Source organism: Schistocerca serialis, chromosome 1 (assembly GCF_023864345.2).
Source record: "Schistocerca serialis cubense isolate TAMUIC-IGC-003099 chromosome 1, iqSchSeri2.2, whole genome shotgun sequence".
NCBI classification, from domain to species: Eukaryota; Metazoa; Arthropoda; class Insecta; order Orthoptera; family Acrididae; genus Schistocerca; species Schistocerca serialis.
This window is the reverse complement of record NC_064638.1, coordinates 2642483-2663616: the sequence shown is the minus strand read 5'-3', so window position 1 is coordinate 2663616 and position 21134 is coordinate 2642483.

Below are 21134 nucleotides of genomic sequence, written 5' to 3'. Positions count from 1 at the left end.
TCTAGACATACAAGAGAATGACCATAAGGTGCCCGAGGCAGCAACAGACCCTTGGAGACAAGTCGGCAGGAGGCCAATGTATTGGATCTCGACGCAATTTGAGTGTTCCATCGGCATTAGGAGGCCCTGAACGTTACAATTGACTATCAGTTTTGCGTCGGATTCGAAAATCTAGACTCACAGGAGAACGACCATAAGGTGCCCGAGGCAGCAACAGCCCCTTGGAGACAAGTCGGCTGGAGGCCGATGTATTGAATGTCGACGCAATTTGAGTGTTCTATCGTCATTAGGAGGCCCTAAACGTTACAATTCACTATCATTTTCGCGTCGGATTCGAAAATCTAGACTCACAGGAGAAGGACCATGTGGTGCCCGAGGCAGCAACAGACCCTTGGAGACAAGTCGGCTGGAGGCCGATGTATTGAATCTCGACGCAATTTGAGTGTTCCATCGGCATTAGGAGGCCCTGAACGTTACAATTAACTATCATTTTTGCGTCGGATTCGAAAATCTAGACTCACCGGAGACGGACCATGTGGTGCCCGAGGCAGCGATATCCCCTTGGAGACAAGTCGGCTGGAGGCCGATGTATTGAATCTCGACGCAATTTGAGAGTTCCATCGTCATTAGGAGGCCCTGAACGTTACAATTAACAATCATTTTTGCGTCGGATTCGAAAATCTAGACTCACAGGAGAACGACCATAAGGTGCCCGAGGCAGCAACAGACCCTTGGAGACAAGTCGGCTGCAGGCCGATGTATTGAATCTCGACGCAATTTGAGTGTTCCATCGTCACTACAAGGCCCTGAACGTTACAATTAACTATCATTTTTGCGTCGGATTCGAAAATCTAGACTCACAGGAGAACGACCATAAGGTGCCCGAGGCAGCAACAGACCCTTGGAGACAAGTCGGCTGGAGGCCGATGTATTGAATGTCGACGCAATTTGAGTATTCCATAGTCATTAGGAGGCCCTAAACGTTACAATTCACTATCATTTTCGCGTCGGATTCGAAAATCTAGACTCACAGGAGAAGGACCATGTGGTGCCCGAGGCAGCAATAGACCCTTGGAGGCAAGTCGGCAGGAGGCCGATATATTGGATCTCGACGCAATTTGAGTGTTCCATCGGCATTAGGAGGCCCTGAACGTTACAATTGACTATCATTTTTGCGTCGGATTCGAAAATCTAGACTCACAGGAGAACGACCATAAGGTGCCCGAGGCAGCAACAGACCCTTGGAGACAAGTCGGCTGGAGGCCGATTATTGAATGTCGACGCAATTTGAGTGTTCCATAGTCATTAGGAGGCCCTAAACGTTACAATTCACTATCATTTTCGCGTCGGATTCGAAAATCTAGACTCACAGGAGAAGGACCATGTGGTGCCCGAGGCAGCAATAGACCCTTGGAGACAAGTCGGCTGCAGGCCGATATATTGAATCTTGACGCAATTTGAGTGTTCCATCGTCATTATAGGGCCCTGAACGTTACAATTAACTATCGTTTTTGCGTCGGATTCGAAAATCTAGACTCACAGGAGAACGACCATAAGGTGCCCGAGGCAGCAATAGACCCTTGGAGACAAGTCGGCTGGAGGCCGATGTATTGAATCTCGACGCAATCTGAGAGTTCCATCGTCATTAGGAGGACCTAAACGTTACAATTAACTACCTTTTTTGCGTCGGATTCGATAATCTAGACATACAAGAGAATGACCATAAGGTGCCCGAGGCAGCAACAGACCCTTGGAGACAAGTCGGCAGGAGGCCGATGTATTGGATCTCGACGCAATTTGAGTGTTCCATCGGCATTAGGAGGCCCTGAACGTTACAATTGACTATCATTTTTGCGTCGGATTCGAAAATCTAGACTCACAGGAGAACGACCATAAGGTGCCCGAGGCAGCAACAGCCCCTTGGAGACAAGTCGGCTGGAGGCCGATGTATTGAATGTCGACGCAATTTGAGTGTTCTATCGTCATTAGGAGGCCCTAAACGTTACAATTCACTATCATTTTCGCGTCGGATTCGAAAATCTAGACTCACAGGAGAAGGACCATGTGGTGCCCGAGGCAGCAACAGACCCTTGGAGACAAGTCGGCTGGAGGCCGATGTATTGAATCTCGACGCAATTTGAGTGTTCCATCGGCATTAGGAGGCCCTGAACGTTACAATTAACTATCATTTTTGCGTCGGATTCGAAAATCTAGACTCACCGGAGACGGACCATGTGGTGCCCGAGGCAGCGATATCCCCTTGGAGACAAGTCGGCTGGAGGCCGATGTATTGAATCTCGACGCAATTTGAGAGTTCCATCGTCATTAGGAGGCCCTGAACGTTACAATTAACAATCATTTTTGCGTCGGATTCGAAAATCTAGACTCACAGGAGAACGACCATAAGGTGCCCGAGGCAGCAACAGACCCTTGGAGACAAGTCGGCTGCAGGCCGATGTATTGAATCTCGACGCAATTTGAGTGTTCCATCGTCATTACAAGGCCCTGAACGTTCCAATTAACTATCATTTTTGCGTCGGATTCGAAAATCTAGACTTACAAGAGAACGACCATAAGGTGCCCGAGGCAGCAATAGACCCTTCGAGACAAGTCGGCTGGAGGACGATGTATTGAATCTGGACGCAATTTGAGACTTCCATCGGCATTAGGAGGCGATGAACGTTACAATTAACTATCATTTTTGCGTCGGATTCGAAAATCTAGACTTACAAGAGAACGACCATAAGGTTCCCGAGGCAGCAATAGACCCTTGGAGACAAGTCGGCTGGAGGACGATGTATTGAATCTCGACGCAATTTGAGAGTTCCATCGGCATTAGGAGGCCATGAACGTTACAATTAACTATCATTTTTGCGTCGGATTCAAAAATCTAGACTTACAAGAGAACGACCATAAGGTGCCCGAGGCAGCAATAGACCCTTGGAGACAAGTCGGCTGGAGGCCGATGTATTGAATCTCGACGCAATTTGAGAGTTCCATCGTCATTAGGAGGCCCTGAACGTTACAATTAACTATCATTTTTGCGTCGGATTCGAAAATCTAGACTCACAGGAGAAGGACCATGTGGTGCCCAAGGCAGCAATAGACCCTTGGAGACAAGTCGGCTGCAGGCCGATGTATTGAATCTCGACGCAATTTGAGTGTTCCATCGTCACTACAAGGCCCTGAACGTTACAATTAACTATCATTTTTGCGTCGGATTCGAAAATCTAGACTCACAGGAGAACGACCATAAGGTGCCCGAGGCAGCAACAGACCCTTGGAGACAAGTCGGCTGGAGGCCGATGTATTGAATGTCGACGCAATTTGAGTGTTCCATAGTCATTAGGAGGCCCTAAACGTTACAATTCACTATCATTTTCGCGTCGGATTCGAAATTCTAGACTCACAGGAGAAGGACCATGTGGTGCCCGAGGCAGCAATAGACCCTTGGAGACCAGTCGGCAGGAGGCCGATATATTGGATCTCGACGCAATTTGAGTGTTCCATCGGCATTAGGAGGCCCTGAACGTTACAATTGACTATCATTTTTGCGTCGGATTCGAAAATCTAGACCATGTGGTGCCCGAGGCAGCAATAGACCCTTGGAGACAAGTCGGCTGCAGGCCGATATATTGAATCTTGACGCAATTTGAGTGTTCCATCGTCATTATAGGGCCCTGAACGTTACAATTAACTATCATTTTTGCGTCGGATTCGAAAATCTAGACTCACAGGAGAACGACCATAAGGTGCCCGAGGCAGCAATAGACCCTTGGAGACAAGTCGGCTGGAGGCCGATGTATTGAATCTCGACGCAATCTGAGAGTTCCATCGTCATTAGGAGGACCTAAACCTTACAATTAACTATCATTTTTGCGTCGGATTCGAAAATCTAGACTTACAAGAGAACGACCATAAGGTGCCCGAGGCAGCAACAGACCCTTGGAGACAAGTCGGCTGCAGGCCGATGTATTGAATCTCGACGCAATTTGAGTGTTCCATCGTCATTACAAGGCCCTGAACGTTCCAATTAACTATCATTTTTGCGTCGGATTCGAAAATCTAGACTTACAAGAGAACGACCATAAGGTGCCCGAGGCAGCAATAGACCCTTGGAGACAAGTCGGCTGGAGGACGATGTATTGAATCTCGACGCAATTTGAGACTTCCATCGGCATTAGGAGGCCATGAACGTTACAATTAACTATCATTTTTGCGTCGGATTCGAAAATCTAGACTTACAAGAGAACGACCATAAGGTTCCCGAGGCAGCAATAGACCCTTGGAGACAAGTCGGCTGGAGGACGATGTATTGAATCTCGACGCAATTTGAGAGTTCCATCGGCATTAGGAGGCCATGAACGTTGCAATTAACTATCATTTTTGCGTCGGATTCAAAAATCTAGACTTACAAGAGAACGACCATAAGGTGCCCGAGGCAGCAATAGACCCTTGGAGACAAGTCGACTGGAGGCCGATGTATTGAATGTCGACGCAATTTGAGTGTTCCATCGTCATTAGGAGGCCCTAAACGTTACAATTAACTATCATTTTTGCGTCGGATTCGAAAATCTAGACTTACAAGAGAACGACCATGACGTGCCCGAGACTGCAATATCCTCTTGGATACAAGTCGACTGGAGGTCGATGTATTGAATCTCGACGCAATTTGAGTCTTCTATCGTCATTAGGAGGCGCTGAACGTTACAATTCACTAACATTTTTGCGTCGGATTCGATAATCTAAACTCACAGGAGAACGACCATAAGGTGCCGAGGCAGCAACAGACCCTTGGAGACAAGTCGGCTGGAGGACGAAGTATTGAATCTCGACGCAATTTGAGAGTTCCATCGTCATTAGGAGGCCCTGAACGTTACAATTAACTATCATTTTTGCGTCGGATTCGAAAATCTAGAATTACAAGAGAACGACCTTGAGGTGCCCGAGACTGCAATATCCTCTTGGATACAAGTCGACTGGAGGTCGATGTATTGAATCTCGACGCAATTTGAGTCTTCTATTTTCATTAGGAGGCGCTGAACGTTACAATTAACTATCATTTTTGCGTCGGATTCGAAAATCTAGACTCACAGGAGAAGGACCATGTGGTGCCCGAGGCAGCAATAGACCCTTGGAGACAAAGCTGCAGGCCGATGTATTGAATCTTGACGCAATTTGAGTGTTCCATCGTCATTACAGGGCCCTGAACGTTACAATTAACTATCATTTTTGCGTCGGATTCGAAAATCTAGACTCACAGGAGAAGGACCATGTGGTGCCCGAGGCAGCAATAGACCCTTGGAGAAAAGTCGGCTGCAGGCTGATGTATTGATTCTCGACGCAATTTGAGTGTTCCATCGTCATTACAAGGCCCTGAACGTTACATTTAACTATCATTTTTGCGTCGGATTCGAAAATCTAGACTCACAGGAGAACGACCATAAGGTGCCCGAGGCAGCAATAGAGCCTTGGAGACAAGTTGGCTGGAGGCCGAGGTATTGAATCTCGACGCAATTTCAGTGTTCCATCGGCATTAGGAGGCCCTGAACGTTACAATTAACAATCATTTTTGCGTCGGATTCGAAAATCTAAACTCACAGGAGAACGACCATAAGGTGCCCGAGGCAGCAATAGACCCTTGGAGACAAGTCATCTGGAGGACGATGTATTGAATCTCGACGCAATTTGAGAGTTCCATCAGCATTAGGAGGCCCTAAACGTTACAATTAACTATCATTTTTGCGTCGGATTCGAAAATCTAGACTTACAAGAGAACGACCATGAGGTGCCCGAGACTGCAATATCCTCTTGGATACAAGTCGACTGGAGGTCGATGTATTGAATCTCGACGCAATTTGAGTCTTCTATCGTCATTAGGAGTCCCTGAACGTTACAATTAACTATCATTTTTGCGTCGGATTCGAAAATCTAGACTCACAGGAGAAGGACCATGTGGTGCCCGAGGCAGCAATAGACCCTTGGAGACAAAGCTGCAGGCCGATGTATTGAATCTTGACGCAATTTGAGTGTTCCATCGTCATTACAGGGCCCTGAACGTTACAATTAACTATCATTTTTGCGTCGGATTCCAAAATCTAGACTCACAGGAGAACGACCATAACGTGCCCGAGGCAGCAACAGACCCTTGGAGACAAGTGGGCTGGAGGCCGATGTATTGAATGTCGACGCAATTTGAGTGTTCCATCGTCATTAGGAGGCCCTAAACGTTACAATTCACTATCATTTTTGCGTCGGATTCGAAAATATAGACTCACTGGAGAACGACCATAAGGAGCCGGAGGAACAATAGACCCTTGGACACAAGTCGGCTGGAGGCCGATGTATTGAATCTCGACGCAATTTGAGTGTTCCATCGTCATTAGGAGGCCCTGAACGTTACAATTAACTATCATTTTTGCGTCGGATTCGAAAATCTAGACTCACAGGAGAAGGACCATGTGGTGCCCGAGGCAGCAATAGACCCTTGGAGAAAAGTCGGCTGCAGGCTGATGTATTGAATCTCGACGCAATTTGAGTGTTCCATCGTCATTACAAGGCCCTGAACGTTACATTTAACTATCATTTTTGCGTCGGATTCGAAAATCTAGACTCACAGGAGAACGACCATAAGGTGCCCGAGGCAGCAATAGAGCCTTGGAGACAAGTCGGCTGGAGGCCGAGGTATTGAATCTCGACGCAATTTGAGTGTTCCATCGGCATTAGGAGGCCCTGAACGTTACAATTAACAATCATTTTTGCGTCGGATTCGAAAATCTAAACTCACAGGAGAACGACCATAAGGTGCCCGAGGCAGCAATAGACCCTTGGAGACAAGTCGGCTGGAGGACGATGTATTGAATCTCGACGCAATTTGAGAGTTCCATCAGCATTAGGAGGCCCTGAACGTTACAATTAACTATCATTTTTGCGTCGGATTCGAAAATCTAGACTTACAAGAGAACGACCATAAGGTTCCCGAGGCAGCAACAGACCCTTGGAGACAAGTCGACTGGAGGCCGATGTATTGAATCTCGACGCAATTTGAGTGTTCCATCGTCATTAGGAGGCCCTAAACGTTACAATTAACTATCATTTTTGCGTCGGATTCGAAAATCTAGACTTACAAGAGAACGACCATGAGGTGCCCGAGACTGCAATATCCTCTTGGATACAAGTCGACTGGAGGTCGATGTATTAAATCTCGACGCAATTTGAGTCTTCTATCGTCATTAGGAGGCGCTGAACGTTACAATTCACTAACATTTTTGCGTCGGATTCGATAATCTAAACTCACAGGAGAACGACCATAAGGTGCCGAGGCAGCAACAGACCTTTGGAGACAAGTCGGCTGGAGGGCGATGTATTGAATCTCGACGCAATTTGAGTGTTCCATCGTCATTAGGAGGCCCTAAACGTTACAATTCACTATCATTTTTGCGTCGGATTCGAAAATATAGACTCACAGGAGAACGACCATACGGAGCCGGTGGAAGCAATAGACCATGGAGGTAAGTCGGCTGGAGGCCGATGTATTGAATCTCGACGCAATTTGAGTGTTCCATCGTCATTAGGAGGCCCTGAACGTTACAATTAACTATCATTTTTGCGTCGGATTCGAAAATCTAGACTCACAGGAGAAGGACCATGTGGTGCCCGAGGCAGCAATAGACCCTTGGAGACAAAGCTGCAGGCCGATGTATTGAATCTTGACGCAATTTGAGTGTTCCATCGTCATTATAGGGCCCTGAACGTTACAATTAACTATCATTTTTGCGTCGGATTCGAAAATATAGACTCACTGGAGAACGACCATAAGGAGCCGGAGGAACAATAGACCCTTGGACACAAGTCGGCTGGAGGCCGATGTATTGAATCTCGACGCAATTTGAGTGTTCCATCGTCATTAGGAGGCCCTGAACGTTACAATTAACTATCATTTTTGCGTCGGATTCGAAAATCTAGACTCACAGGAGAAGGACCATGTGGTGCCCGAGGCAGCAATAGACCCTTGGAGAAAAGTCGGCTGCAGGCTGATGTATTGAATCTCGACGCAATTTGAGTGTTCCATCGTCATTACAAGGCCCTGAACGTTACATATAACTATCATTTTTGCGTCGGATTCGAAAATCTAGACTCACAGGAGAACGACCATAAGGTGCCCGAGGCAGCAATAGAGCCTTGGAGACAAGTCGGCTGGAGGCCGAGGTATTGAATCTCGACGCAATTTGAGTGTTCCATCGGCATTAGGAGGCCCTGAACGTTACAATTAACAATCATTTTTGCGTCGGATTCGAAAATCTAAACTCACAGGAGAACGACCATAAGGTGCCCGAGGCAGCAATAGACCCTTGGAGACAAGTCGGCTGGAGGACGATGTATTGAATCTCGACGCAATTTGAGAGTTCCATCAGCATTAGGAGGCCCTGAACGTTACAATTAACTATCATTTTTGCGTCGGATTCGAAAATCTAGACTTACAAGAGAACGACCATAAGGTTCCCGAGGCAGCAACAGACCCTTGGAGACAAGTCGACTGGAGGCCGATGTATTGAATCTCGACGCAATTTGAGTGTTCCATCGTCATTAGGAGGCCCTAAACGTTACAATTAACTATCATTTTTGCGTCGGATTCGAAAATCTAGACTTACAAGAGAACGACCATGAGGTGCCCTAGACTGCAATATCCTCTTGGATACAAGTCGACTGGAGGTCGATGTATTGAATCTCGACGCAATTTGAGTCTTCTATCGTCATTAGGAGGCGCTGAACGTTACAATTCACTAACATTTTTGCGTCGGATTCGATAATCTAAACTCACAGGAGAACGACCATAAGGTGCCGAGGCAGCAACAGACCTTTGGAGACAAGTCGGCTGGAGGGCGATGTATTGAATCTCGACGCAATTTGAGTGTTCCATCGTCATTAGGAGGCCCTAAACGTTACAATTCACTATCATTTTTGCGTCGGATTCGAAAATATAGACTCACAGGAGAACGACCATACGGAGCCGGTGGAAGCAATAGACCATGGAGGTAAGTCGGCTGGAGGCCGATGTATTGCATCTCGACGCAATTTGAGTGTTCCATCGTCATTAGGAGGCCCTGAACGTTACAATTAACTATCACCTTTGCGTCGGATTCGAAAATCTAGACTCACAGGAGAAGGACCATGTGGTGCCCGAGGCAGCAATAGACCCTTGGAGACAAAGCTGCAGGCCGATGTATTGAATCTTGACGCAATTTGAGTGTTCCATCGTCATTATAGGGCCCTGAACGTTACAATTAACTATCATTTTTGCGTCGGATTCGAAAATCTAGACTCACAGGAGAACGACCATAAGGTGCCCGAGGCAGCAATAGACCCTTGGAGACAAGTCGGCTGGAGGCCGATGTATTGAATCTCGACGCAATCTGAGAGTTCCATCGTCATTAGGAGGACCTAAACGTTACAATTAACTATCATTTTTGCGTCGGATTCGAAAATCTAGACTTACAAGAGAACGACCATAAGGTGCCCGAGGCAGCAACAGACCCTTGGAGACAAGTCGGCTGCAGGCCGATGTATTGAATCTCGACGCAAATTGAGTGTTCCATCGTCATTACAAGGCCCTGAACGTTCCAATTAACTATCATTTTTGCGTCGGATTCAAAAATCTAGACTTACAAGAGAACGACCATAAGGTGCCCGAGGCAGCAATAGACCCTTGGAGACAAGTCGACTGGAGGCCGATGTATTGAATGTCGACGCAATTTGAGTGTTCCATTGTCATTAGGAGGCCCTAAACGTTACAATTAACTATCATTTTTGCGTCGGATTCGAAAATCTAGACTTACAAGAGAACGACCATGAAGTGCCCGAGACTGCAATATCCTCTTGGATACAAGTCGACTGGAGGTCGATGTATTGAATCTCGACGCAATTTGAGTCTTCTATCGTCATTAGGAGGCGCTGAACGTTACAATTCACTAACATTTTTGCGTCGGATTCGATAATCTAAACTCACAAGAGAACGACCATAAGGTGCCGAGGCAGCAACAGACCCTTGGAGACAAGTCGGCTGGAGGACGAAGTATTGAATCTCGACGCAATTTGAGAGTTCCATCGTCATTAGGAGGCCCTGAACGTTACAATTAACTATCTTTTTTGCGTCGGATTCGAAAATCTAGAATTACAAGAGAACGACCTTGAGGTGCCCGAGACTGCAATATCCTCTTGGATACAAGTCGACTGGAGGTCGATGTATTGAATCTCGACGCAATTTGAGTCTTCTATCGTCATTAGGAGGCGCTGAACGTTACAATTCACTATCATTTTTGCGTCGGATTCGATAATCTAAACTCACAGGAAAACGACCATAAGGTGCCGAGGCAGCAACAGACCCTTGGAAACAAGTCGGCTGGAGGCCGATGTATTGAATCTCGACGCAATTTGAGTGTTCCATCGTCATTAGGAGGCCCTGAACGTTACAATTAACTATCATTTTTGCGTCGGATTCGAAAATCTAGACTCACAGGAGAAGGACCATGTGGTGCCCGAGGCAGCAATAGACCCTTGGAGAAAAGTCGGCTGCAGGCTGATGTATTGAATCTCGACGCAATTTGAGTGTTCCATCGTCATTACAAGGCCCTGAACGTTACATTTAACTATCATTTTTGCGTCGGATTCGAAAATCTAGACTCACAGGAGAACGACCATAAGGTGCCCGAGGCAGCAATAGAGCCTTGGAGACAAGTTGGCTGGAGGCCGAGGTATTGAATCTCGACGCAATTTGAGTGTTCCATCGGCATTAGGAGGCCCTGAACGTTACAATTAACAATCATTTTTGCGTCGGATTCGAAAATCTAAACTCACAGGAGAACGACCATAAGGTGCCCGAGGCTGCAATAGACCCTTGGAGACAAGTCGGCTGGAGGACGATGTATTGAATCTCGACGCAATTTGAGAGTTCCATCAGCATTAGGAGGCCCTAAACGTTACAATTAACTATCATTTTTGCGTCGGATTCGAAAATCTAGACTTACAAGAGAACGACCATGAGGTGCCCGAGACTGCAATATCCTCTTGGATACAAGTCGACTGTAGGTCGATGTATTGAATCTCGACGCAATTTGAGTCTTCTATCGTCATTAGGAGGCGCTGAACGTTACAATTCACTAACATTTTTGCGTCGGATTCGATAATCTAAACTCACAGGAGAACGACCATAAGGTGCCGAGGCAGCAACAGACCCTTGGAGACAAGTCGGCTGGAGGCCGATGTATTGAATCTCGACGCAATTTGAGTGTTCCATCGTCATTAGGAGGCCCTAAACGTTACAATTCACTATCATTTTTGCGTCGGATTCGAAAATATAGACTCACAGGAGAACGACCATACGGAGCCGGAGGAAGCAATAGACCATGGAGGTAAGTCGGCTGGAGGCCGATGTATTGAATCTCGACGCAATTTGAGTGTTCCATCGCCATTAGGAGTCCCTGAACGTTACAATTAACCATCATTTTTGCGTCGGATTCGAAAATCTAGACTCACAGGAGAAGGACCATGTGGTGCCCGAGGCAGCAATAGACCCTTGGAGACAAAGCTGCACGCCGATGTATTGAATCTTGACGCAATTTGAGTGTTCCATCGTCATTACAGGGCCCTGAACGTTACAATTAACTATCATTTTTGCGTCGGATTCCAAAATCTAGACTCACAGGAGAACGACCATAACGTGCCCGAGGCAGCAACAGACCCTTGGAGACAAGTGGGCTGGAGGCCGATGTATTGAATGTCGACGCAATTTGAGTGTTCCATCGTCATTAGGAGGCCCTAAACGTTACAATTCACTATCATTTTTGCGTCGGATTCGAAAATATAGACTCACTGGAGAACGACCATAAGGAGCCGGAGGAACAATAGACCCTTGGACACAAGTCGGCTGGAGGCCGATGTATTGAATCTCGACGCAATTTGAGTGTTCCATCGTCATTAGGAGGCCCTGAACGTTACAATTAACTATCATTTTTGCGTCGGATTCGAAAATCTAGACTCACAGGAGAAGGACCATGTGGTGCCCGAGGCAGCAATAGACCCTTGGAGAAAAGTCGGCTGCAGGCTGATGTATTGAATCTCGACGCAATTTGAGTGTTCCATCGGCATTAGGAGGCCCTGAACGTTACAATTAACAATCATTTTTGCGTCGGATTCGAAAATCTAAACTCACAGGAGATCGACCATAAGGTGCCCGAGGCAGCAATAGACCCTTGGAGACAAGTCGGCTGGAGGACGATGTATTGAATCTCGACGCAATTTGAGAGTTCCATCAGCATTAGGAGGCCCTGAACGTTACAATTAACTATCATTTTGGCGTCGGATTCGAAAATCTAGACTTACAAGAGAACGACCATAAGGTTCCCGAGGCATCAACAGACCCTTGGAGACAAGTCGACTGGAGGCCGATGTATTGAATCTCGACGCAATTTGAGTGTTCCATCGTCATTAGGAGGCCCTAAACGTTACAATTAACTATCATTTTTGCGTCGGATTCGAAAATCTAGACTTACAAGAGAACGACCATGAGGTGCCCGAGACTGCAATATCCTCTTGGATACAAGTCGACTGGAGGTCGATGTATTGAATCTCGACGCAATTTGAGTCTTCTATCGTCATTAGGAGGCGCTGAACGTTACAATTCACTAACATTTTTGCGTCGGATTCGATAATCTAAACTCACAGGAGAACGACCATAAGGTGCCGAGGCAGCAACAGACCTTTGGAGACAAGTCGGCTGGAGGCCGATGTATTGAATCTCGACGCAATTTGAGTGTTCCATCGTCATTAGGAGGCCCTAAACGTTACAATTCACTATCATATTTGCGTCGGATTCGAAAATATAGACTCACAGGAGAACGACCATACGGAGCCGGAGGAAGCAATAGACCATGGAGGTAAGTCGGCTGGAGGCCGATGTATTGAATCTCGACGCAATTTGAGTGTTCCATCGTCATTAGGAGGCCCTGAACGTTACAATTAACTATCATTTTTGCGTCGGATTCGAAAATCTAGACTCACAGGAGAAGGACCATGTGGTGCCCGAGGCAGCAATAGACCCTTGGAGACAAAGCTGCAGGCCGATGTATTGAATCTTGACGCAATTTGAGTGTTCCATCGTCATTACAGGGCCCTGAACGTTACAATTAACTATCATTTTTGCGTCGGATTCCAAAATCTAGACTCACAGGAGAAGGACCATGTGGTGCCCGAGGCAGCAACAGACCCTTGGAGACAAGTCGGCTGGAGGCCGATGTATTGAATCTCGACGCAATTTGAGTGTTCCATCGGCATTAGGAGGCCCTGAACGTTACAATTAACTATCATTTTTGCGTCGGATTCGAAAATCTAGACTCACCGGAGACGGACCATGTGGTGCCCGAGGCAGCGATATCCCCTTGGAGACAAGTCGGCTGGAGGCCGATGTATTGAATCTCGACGCAATTTGAGAGTTCCATCGTCATTAGGAGGCCCTGAACGTTACAATTAACAATCATTTTTGCGTCGGATTCGAAAATCTAGACTCACAGGAGAACGACCATAAGGTGCCCGAGGCAGCAACAGACCCTTGGAGACAAGTCGGCTGCAGGCCGATGTATTGAATCTCGACGCAATTTGAGTGTTCCATCGTCATTACAAGGCCCTGAACGTTCCAATTAACTATCATTTTTGCGTCGGATTCGAAAATCTAGACTTACAAGAGAACGACCATAAGGTGCCCGAGGCAGCAATAGACCCTTCGAGACAAGTCGGCTGGAGGACGATGTATTGAATCTGGACGCAATTTGAGACTTCCATCGGCATTAGGAGGCGATGAACGTTACAATTAACTATCATTTTTGCGTCGGATTCGAAAATCTAGACTTACAAGAGAACGACCATAAGGTTCCCGAGGCAGCAATAGACCCTTGGAGACAAGTCGGCTGGAGGACGATGTATTGAATCTCGACGCAATTTGAGAGTTCCATCGGCATTAGGAGGCCATGAACGTTACAATTAACTATCATTTTTGCGTCGGATTCAAAAATCTAGACTTACAAGAGAACGACCATAAGGTGCCCGAGGCAGCAATAGACCCTTGGAGACAAGTCGGCTGGAGGCCGATGTATTGAATCTCGACGCAATTTGAGAGTTCCATCGTCATTAGGAGGCCCTGAACGTTACAATTAACTATCATTTTTGCGTCGGATTCGAAAATCTAGACTCACAGGAGAAGGACCATGTGGTGCCCAAGGCAGCAATAGACCCTTGGAGACAAGTCGGCTGCAGGCCGATGTATTGAATCTCGACGCAATTTGAGTGTTCCATCGTCACTACAAGGCCCTGAACGTTACAATTAACTATCATTTTTGCGTCGGATTCGAAAATCTAGACTCACAGGAGAACGACCATAAGGTGCCCGAGGCAGCAACAGACCCTTGGAGACAAGTCGGCTGGAGGCCGATGTATTGAATGTCGACGCAATTTGAGTGTTCCATAGTCATTAGGAGGCCCTAAACGTTACAATTCACTATCATTTTCGCGTCGGATTCGAAATTCTAGACTCACAGGAGAAGGACCATGTGGTGCCCGAGGCAGCAATAGACCCTTGGAGACCAGTCGGCAGGAGGCCGATATATTGGATCTCGACGCAATTTGAGTGTTCCATCGGCATTAGGAGGCCCTGAACGTTACAATTGACTATCATTTTTGCGTCGGATTCGAAAATCTAGACCATGTGGTGCCCGAGGCAGCAATAGACCCTTGGAGACAAGTCGGCTGCAGGCCGATATATTGAATCTTGACGCAATTTGAGTGTTCCATCGTCATTATAGGGCCCTGAACGTTACAATTAACTATCATTTTTGCGTCGGATTCGAAAATCTAGACTCACAGGAGAACGACCATAAGGTGCCCGAGGCAGCAATAGACCCTTGGAGACAAGTCGGCTGGAGGCCGATGTATTGAATCTCGACGCAATCTGAGAGTTCCATCGTCATTAGGAGGACCTAAACCTTACAATTAACTATCATTTTTGCGTCGGATTCGAAAATCTAGACTTACAAGAGAACGACCATAAGGTGCCCGAGGCAGCAACAGACCCTTGGAGACAAGTCGGCTGCAGGCCGATGTATTGAATCTCGACGCAATTTGAGTGTTCCATCGTCATTACAAGGCCCTGAACGTTCCAATTAACTATCATTTTTGCGTCGGATTCGAAAATCTAGACTTACAAGAGAACGACCATAAGGTGCCCGAGGCAGCAATAGACCCTTGGAGACAAGTCGGCTGGAGGACGATGTATTGAATCTCGACGCAATTTGAGACTTCCATCGGCATTAGGAGGCCATGAACGTTACAATTAACTATCATTTTTGCGTCGGATTCGAAAATCTAGACTTACAAGAGAACGACCATAAGGTTCCCGAGGCAGCAATAGACCCTTGGAGACAAGTCGGCTGGAGGACGATGTATTGAATCTCGACGCAATTTGAGAGTTCCATCGGCATTAGGAGGCCATGAACGTTGCAATTAACTATCATTTTTGCGTCGGATTCAAAAATCTAGACTTACAAGAGAACGACCATAAGGTGCCCGAGGCAGCAATAGACCCTTGGAGACAAGTCGACTGGAGGCCGATGTATTGAATGTCGACGCAATTTGAGTGTTCCATCGTCATTAGGAGGCCCTAAACGTTACAATTAACTATCATTTTTGCGTCGGATTCGAAAATCTAGACTTACAAGAGAACGACCATGACGTGCCCGAGACTGCAATATCCTCTTGGATACAAGTCGACTGGAGGTCGATGTATTGAATCTCGACGCAATTTGAGTCTTCTATCGTCATTAGGAGGCGCTGAACGTTACAATTCACTAACATTTTTGCGTCGGATTCGATAATCTAAACTCACAGGAGAACGACCATAAGGTGCCGAGGCAGCAACAGACCCTTGGAGACAAGTCGGCTGGAGGACGAAGTATTGAATCTCGACGCAATTTGAGAGTTCCATCGTCATTAGGAGGCCCTGAACGTTACAATTAACTATCATTTTTGCGTCGGATTCGAAAATCTAGAATTACAAGAGAACGACCTTGAGGTGCCCGAGACTGCAATATCCTCTTGGATACAAGTCGACTGGAGGTCGATGTATTGAATCTCGACGCAATTTGAGTCTTCTATTTTCATTAGGAGGCGCTGAACGTTACAATTAACTATCATTTTTGCGTCGGATTCGAAAATCTAGACTCACAGGAGAAGGACCATGTGGTGCCCGAGGCAGCAATAGACCCTTGGAGACAAAGCTGCAGGCCGATGTATTGAATCTTGACGCAATTTGAGTGTTCCATCGTCATTACAGGGCCCTGAACGTTACAATTAACTATCATTTTTGCGTCGGATTCGAAAATCTAGACTCACAGGAGAAGGACCATGTGGTGCCCGAGGCAGCAATAGACCCTTGGAGAAAAGTCGGCTGCAGGCTGATGTATTGATTCTCGACGCAATTTGAGTGTTCCATCGTCATTACAAGGCCCTGAACGTTACATTTAACTATCATTTTTGCGTCGGATTCGAAAATCTAGACTCACAGGAGAACGACCATAAGGTGCCCGAGGCAGCAATAGAGCCTTGGAGACAAGTTGGCTGGAGGCCGAGGTATTGAATCTCGACGCAATTTCAGTGTTCCATCGGCATTAGGAGGCCCTGAACGTTACAATTAACAATCATTTTTGCGTCGGATTCGAAAATCTAAACTCACAGGAGAACGACCATAAGGTGCCCGAGGCAGCAATAGACCCTTGGAGACAAGTCATCTGGAGGACGATGTATTGAATCTCGACGCAATTTGAGAGTTCCATCAGCATTAGGAGGCCCTAAACGTTACAATTAACTATCATTTTTGCGTCGGATTCGAAAATCTAGACTTACAAGAGAACGACCATGAGGTGCCCGAGACTGCAATATCCTCTTGGATACAAGTCGACTGGAGGTCGATGTATTGAATCTCGACGCAATTTGAGTCTTCTATCGTCATTAGGAGTCCCTGAACGTTACAATTAACTATCATTTTTGCGTCGGATTCGAAAATCTAGACTCACAGGAGAAGGACCATGTGGTGCCCGAGGCAGCAATAGACCCTTGGAGACAAAGCTGCAGGCCGATGTATTGAATCTTGACGCAATTTGAGTGTTCCATCGTCATTACAGGGCCCTGAACGTTACAATTAACTATCATTTTTGCGTCGGATTCCAAAATCTAGACTCACAGGAGAACGACCATAACGTGCCCGAGGCAGCAACAGACCCTTGGAGACAAGTGGGCTGGAGGCCGATGTATTGAATGTCGACGCAATTTGAGTGTTCCATCGTCATTAGGAGGCCCTAAACGTTACAATTCACTATCATTTTTGCGTCGGATTCGAAAATATAGACTCACTGGAGAACGACCATAAGGAGCCGGAGGAACAATAGACCCTTGGACACAAGTCGGCTGGAGGCCGATGTATTGAATCTCGACGCAATTTGAGTGTTCCATCGTCATTAGGAGGCCCTGAACGTTACAATTAACTATCATTTTTGCGTCGGATTCGAAAATCTAGACTCACAGGAGAAGGACCATGTGGTGCCCGAGGCAGCAATAGACCCTTGGAGAAAAGTCGGCTGCAGGCTGATGTATTGAATCTCGACGCAATTTGAGTGTTCCATCGTCATTACAAGGCCCTGAACGTTACATTTAACTATCATTTTTGCGTCGGATTCGAAAATCTAGACTCACAGGAGAACGACCATAAGGTGCCCGAGGCAGCAATAGAGCCTTGGAGACAAGTCGGCTGGAGGCCGAGGTATTGAATCTCGACGCAATTTGAGTGTTCCATCGGCATTAGGAGGCCCTGAACGTTACAATTAACAATCATTTTTGCGTCGGATTCGAAAATCTAAACTCACAGGAGAACGACCATAAGGTGCCCGAGGCAGCAATAGACCCTTGGAGACAAGTCGGCTGGAGGACGATGTATTGAATCTCGACGCAATTTGAGAGTTCCATCAGCATTAGGAGGCCCTGAACGTTACAATTAACTATCATTTTTGCGTCGGATTCGAAAATCTAGACTTACAAGAGAACGACCATAAGGTTCCCGAGGCAGCAACAGACCCTTGGAGACAAGTCGACTGGAGGCCGATGTATTGAATCTCGACGCAATTTGAGTGTTCCATCGTCATTAGGAGGCCCTAAACGTTACAATTAACTATCATTTTTGCGTCGGATTCGAAAATCTAGACTTACAAGAGAACGACCATGAGGTGCCCGAGACTGCAATATCCTCTTGGATACAAGTCGACTGGAGGTCGATGTATTAAATCTCGACGCAATTTGAGTCTTCTATCGTCATTAGGAGGCGCTGAACGTTACAATTCACTAACATTTTTGCGTCGGATTCGATAATCTAAACTCACAGGAGAACGACCATAAGGTGCCGAGGCAGCAACAGACCTTTGGAGACAAGTCGGCTGGAGGGCGATGTATTGAATCTCGACGCAATTTGAGTGTTCCATCGTCATTAGGAGGCCCTAAACGTTACAATTCACTATCATTTTTGCGTCGGATTCGAAAATATAGACTCACAGGAGAACGACCATACGGAGCCGGTGGAAGCAATAGACCATGGAGGTAAGTCGGCTGGAGGCCGATGTATTGAATCTCGACGCAATTTGAGTGTTCCATCGTCATTAGGAGGCCCTGAACGTTACAATTAACTATCATTTTTGCGTCGGATTCGAAAATCTAGACTCACAGGAGAAGGACCATGTGGTGCCCGAGGCAGCAATAGACCCTTGGAGACAAAGCTGCAGGCCGATGTATTGAATCTTGACGCAATTTGAGTGTTCCATCGTCATTATAGGGCCCTGAACGTTACAATTAACTATCATTTTTGCGTCGGATTCGAAAATATAGACTCACTGGAGAACGACCATAAGGAGCCGGAGGAACAATAGACCCTTGGACACAAGTCGGCTGGAGGCCGATGTATTGAATCTCGACGCAATTTGAGTGTTCCATCGTCATTAGGAGGCCCTGAACGTTACAATTAACTATCATTTTTGCGTCGGATTCGAAAATCTAGACTCACAGGAGAAGGACCATGTGGTGCCCGAGGCAGCAATAGACCCTTGGAGAAAAGTCGGCTGCAGGCTGATGTATTGAATCTCGACGCAATTTGAGTGTTCCATCGTCATTACAAGGCCCTGAACGTTACATATAACTATCATTTTTGCGTCGGATTCGAAAATCTAGACTCACAGGAGAACGACCATAAGGTGCCCGAGGCAGCAATAGAGCCTTGGAGACAAGTCGGCTGGAGGCCGAGGTATTGAATCTCGACGCAATTTGAGTGTTCCATCGGCATTAGGAGGCCCTGAACGTTACAATTAACAATCATTTTTGCGTCGGATTCGAAAATCTAAACTCACAGGAGAACGACCATAAGGTGCCCGAGGCAGCAATAGACCCTTGGAGACAAGTCGGCTGGAGGACGATGTATTGAATCTCGACGCAATTTGAGAGTTCCATCAGCATTAGGAGGCCCTGAACGTTACAATTAACTATCATTTTTGCGTCGGATTCGAAAATCTAGACTTACAAGAGAACGACCATAAGGTTCCCGAGGCAGCAACAGACCCTTGGAGACAAGTCGACTGGAGGCCGATGTATTGAATCTCGACGCAATTTGAGTGTTCCATCGTCATTAGGAGGCCCTAAACGTTACAATTAACTATCATTTTTGCGTCGGATTCGAAAATCTAGACTTACAAGAGAACGACCATGAGGTGCCCTAGACTGCAATATCCTCTTGGATACAAGTCGACTGGAGGTCGATGTATTGAATCTCGACGCAATTTGAGTCTTCTATCGTCATTAGGAGGCGCTGAACGTTACAATTCACTAACATTTTTGCGTCGGATTCGATAATCTAAACTCACAGGAGAACGACCATAAGGTGCCGAGGCAGCAACAGACCTTTGGAGACAAGTCGGCTGGAGGGCGATGTATTGAATCTCGACGCAATTTGAGTGTTCCATCGTCATTAGGAGGCCCTAAACGTTACAATTCACTATCATTTTTGCGTCGGATTCGAAAATATAGACTCACAGGAGAACGACCATACGGAGCCGGTGGAAGCAATAGACCATGGAGGTAAGTCGGCTGGAGGCCGATGTATTGCATCTCGACGCAATTTGAGTGTTCCATCGTCATTAGGAGGCCCTGAACGTTACAATTAACTATCACCTTTGCGTCGGATTCGAAAATCTAGACTCACAGGAGAAGGACCATGTGGTGCCCGAGGCAGCAATAGACCCTTGGAGACAAAGCTGCAGGCCGATGTATTGAATCTTGACGCAATTTGAGTGTTCCATCGTCATTATAGGGCCCTGAACGTTACAATTAACTATCATTTTTGCGTCGGATTCGAAAATCTAGACTCACAGGAGAACGACCATAAGGTGCCCGAGGCAGCAATAGACCCTTGGAGACAAGTCGGCTGGAGGCCGATGTATTGAATCTCGACGCAATCTGAGAGTTCCATCGTCATTAGGAGGACCTAAACGTTACAATTAACTATCATTTTTGCGTCGGATTCGAAAATCTAGACTTACAAGAGAACGACCATAAGGTGCCCGAGGCAGCAACAGACCCTTGGAGACAAGTCGGCTGCAGGCCGATGTATTGAATCTCGACGCAAATTGAGTGTTCCATCGTCATTACAAGGCCCTGAACGTTCCAATTAACTATCATTTTTGCGTCGGATTCAAAAATCTAGACTTACAAGAGAACGACCATAAGGTGCCCGAGGCAGCAATAGACCCTTGGAGACAAGTCGACTGGAGGCCGATGTATTGAATGTCGACGCAATTTGAGTGTTCCATTGTCATTAGGAGGCCCTAAACGTTACAATTAACTATCATTTTTGCGTCGGATTCGAAAATCTAGACTTACAAGAGAACGACCATGAAGTGCCCGAGACTGCAATATCCTCTTGGATACAAGTCGACTGGAGGTCGATGTATTGAATCTCGACGCAATTTGAGTCTTCTATCGTCATTAGGAGGCGCTGAACGTTA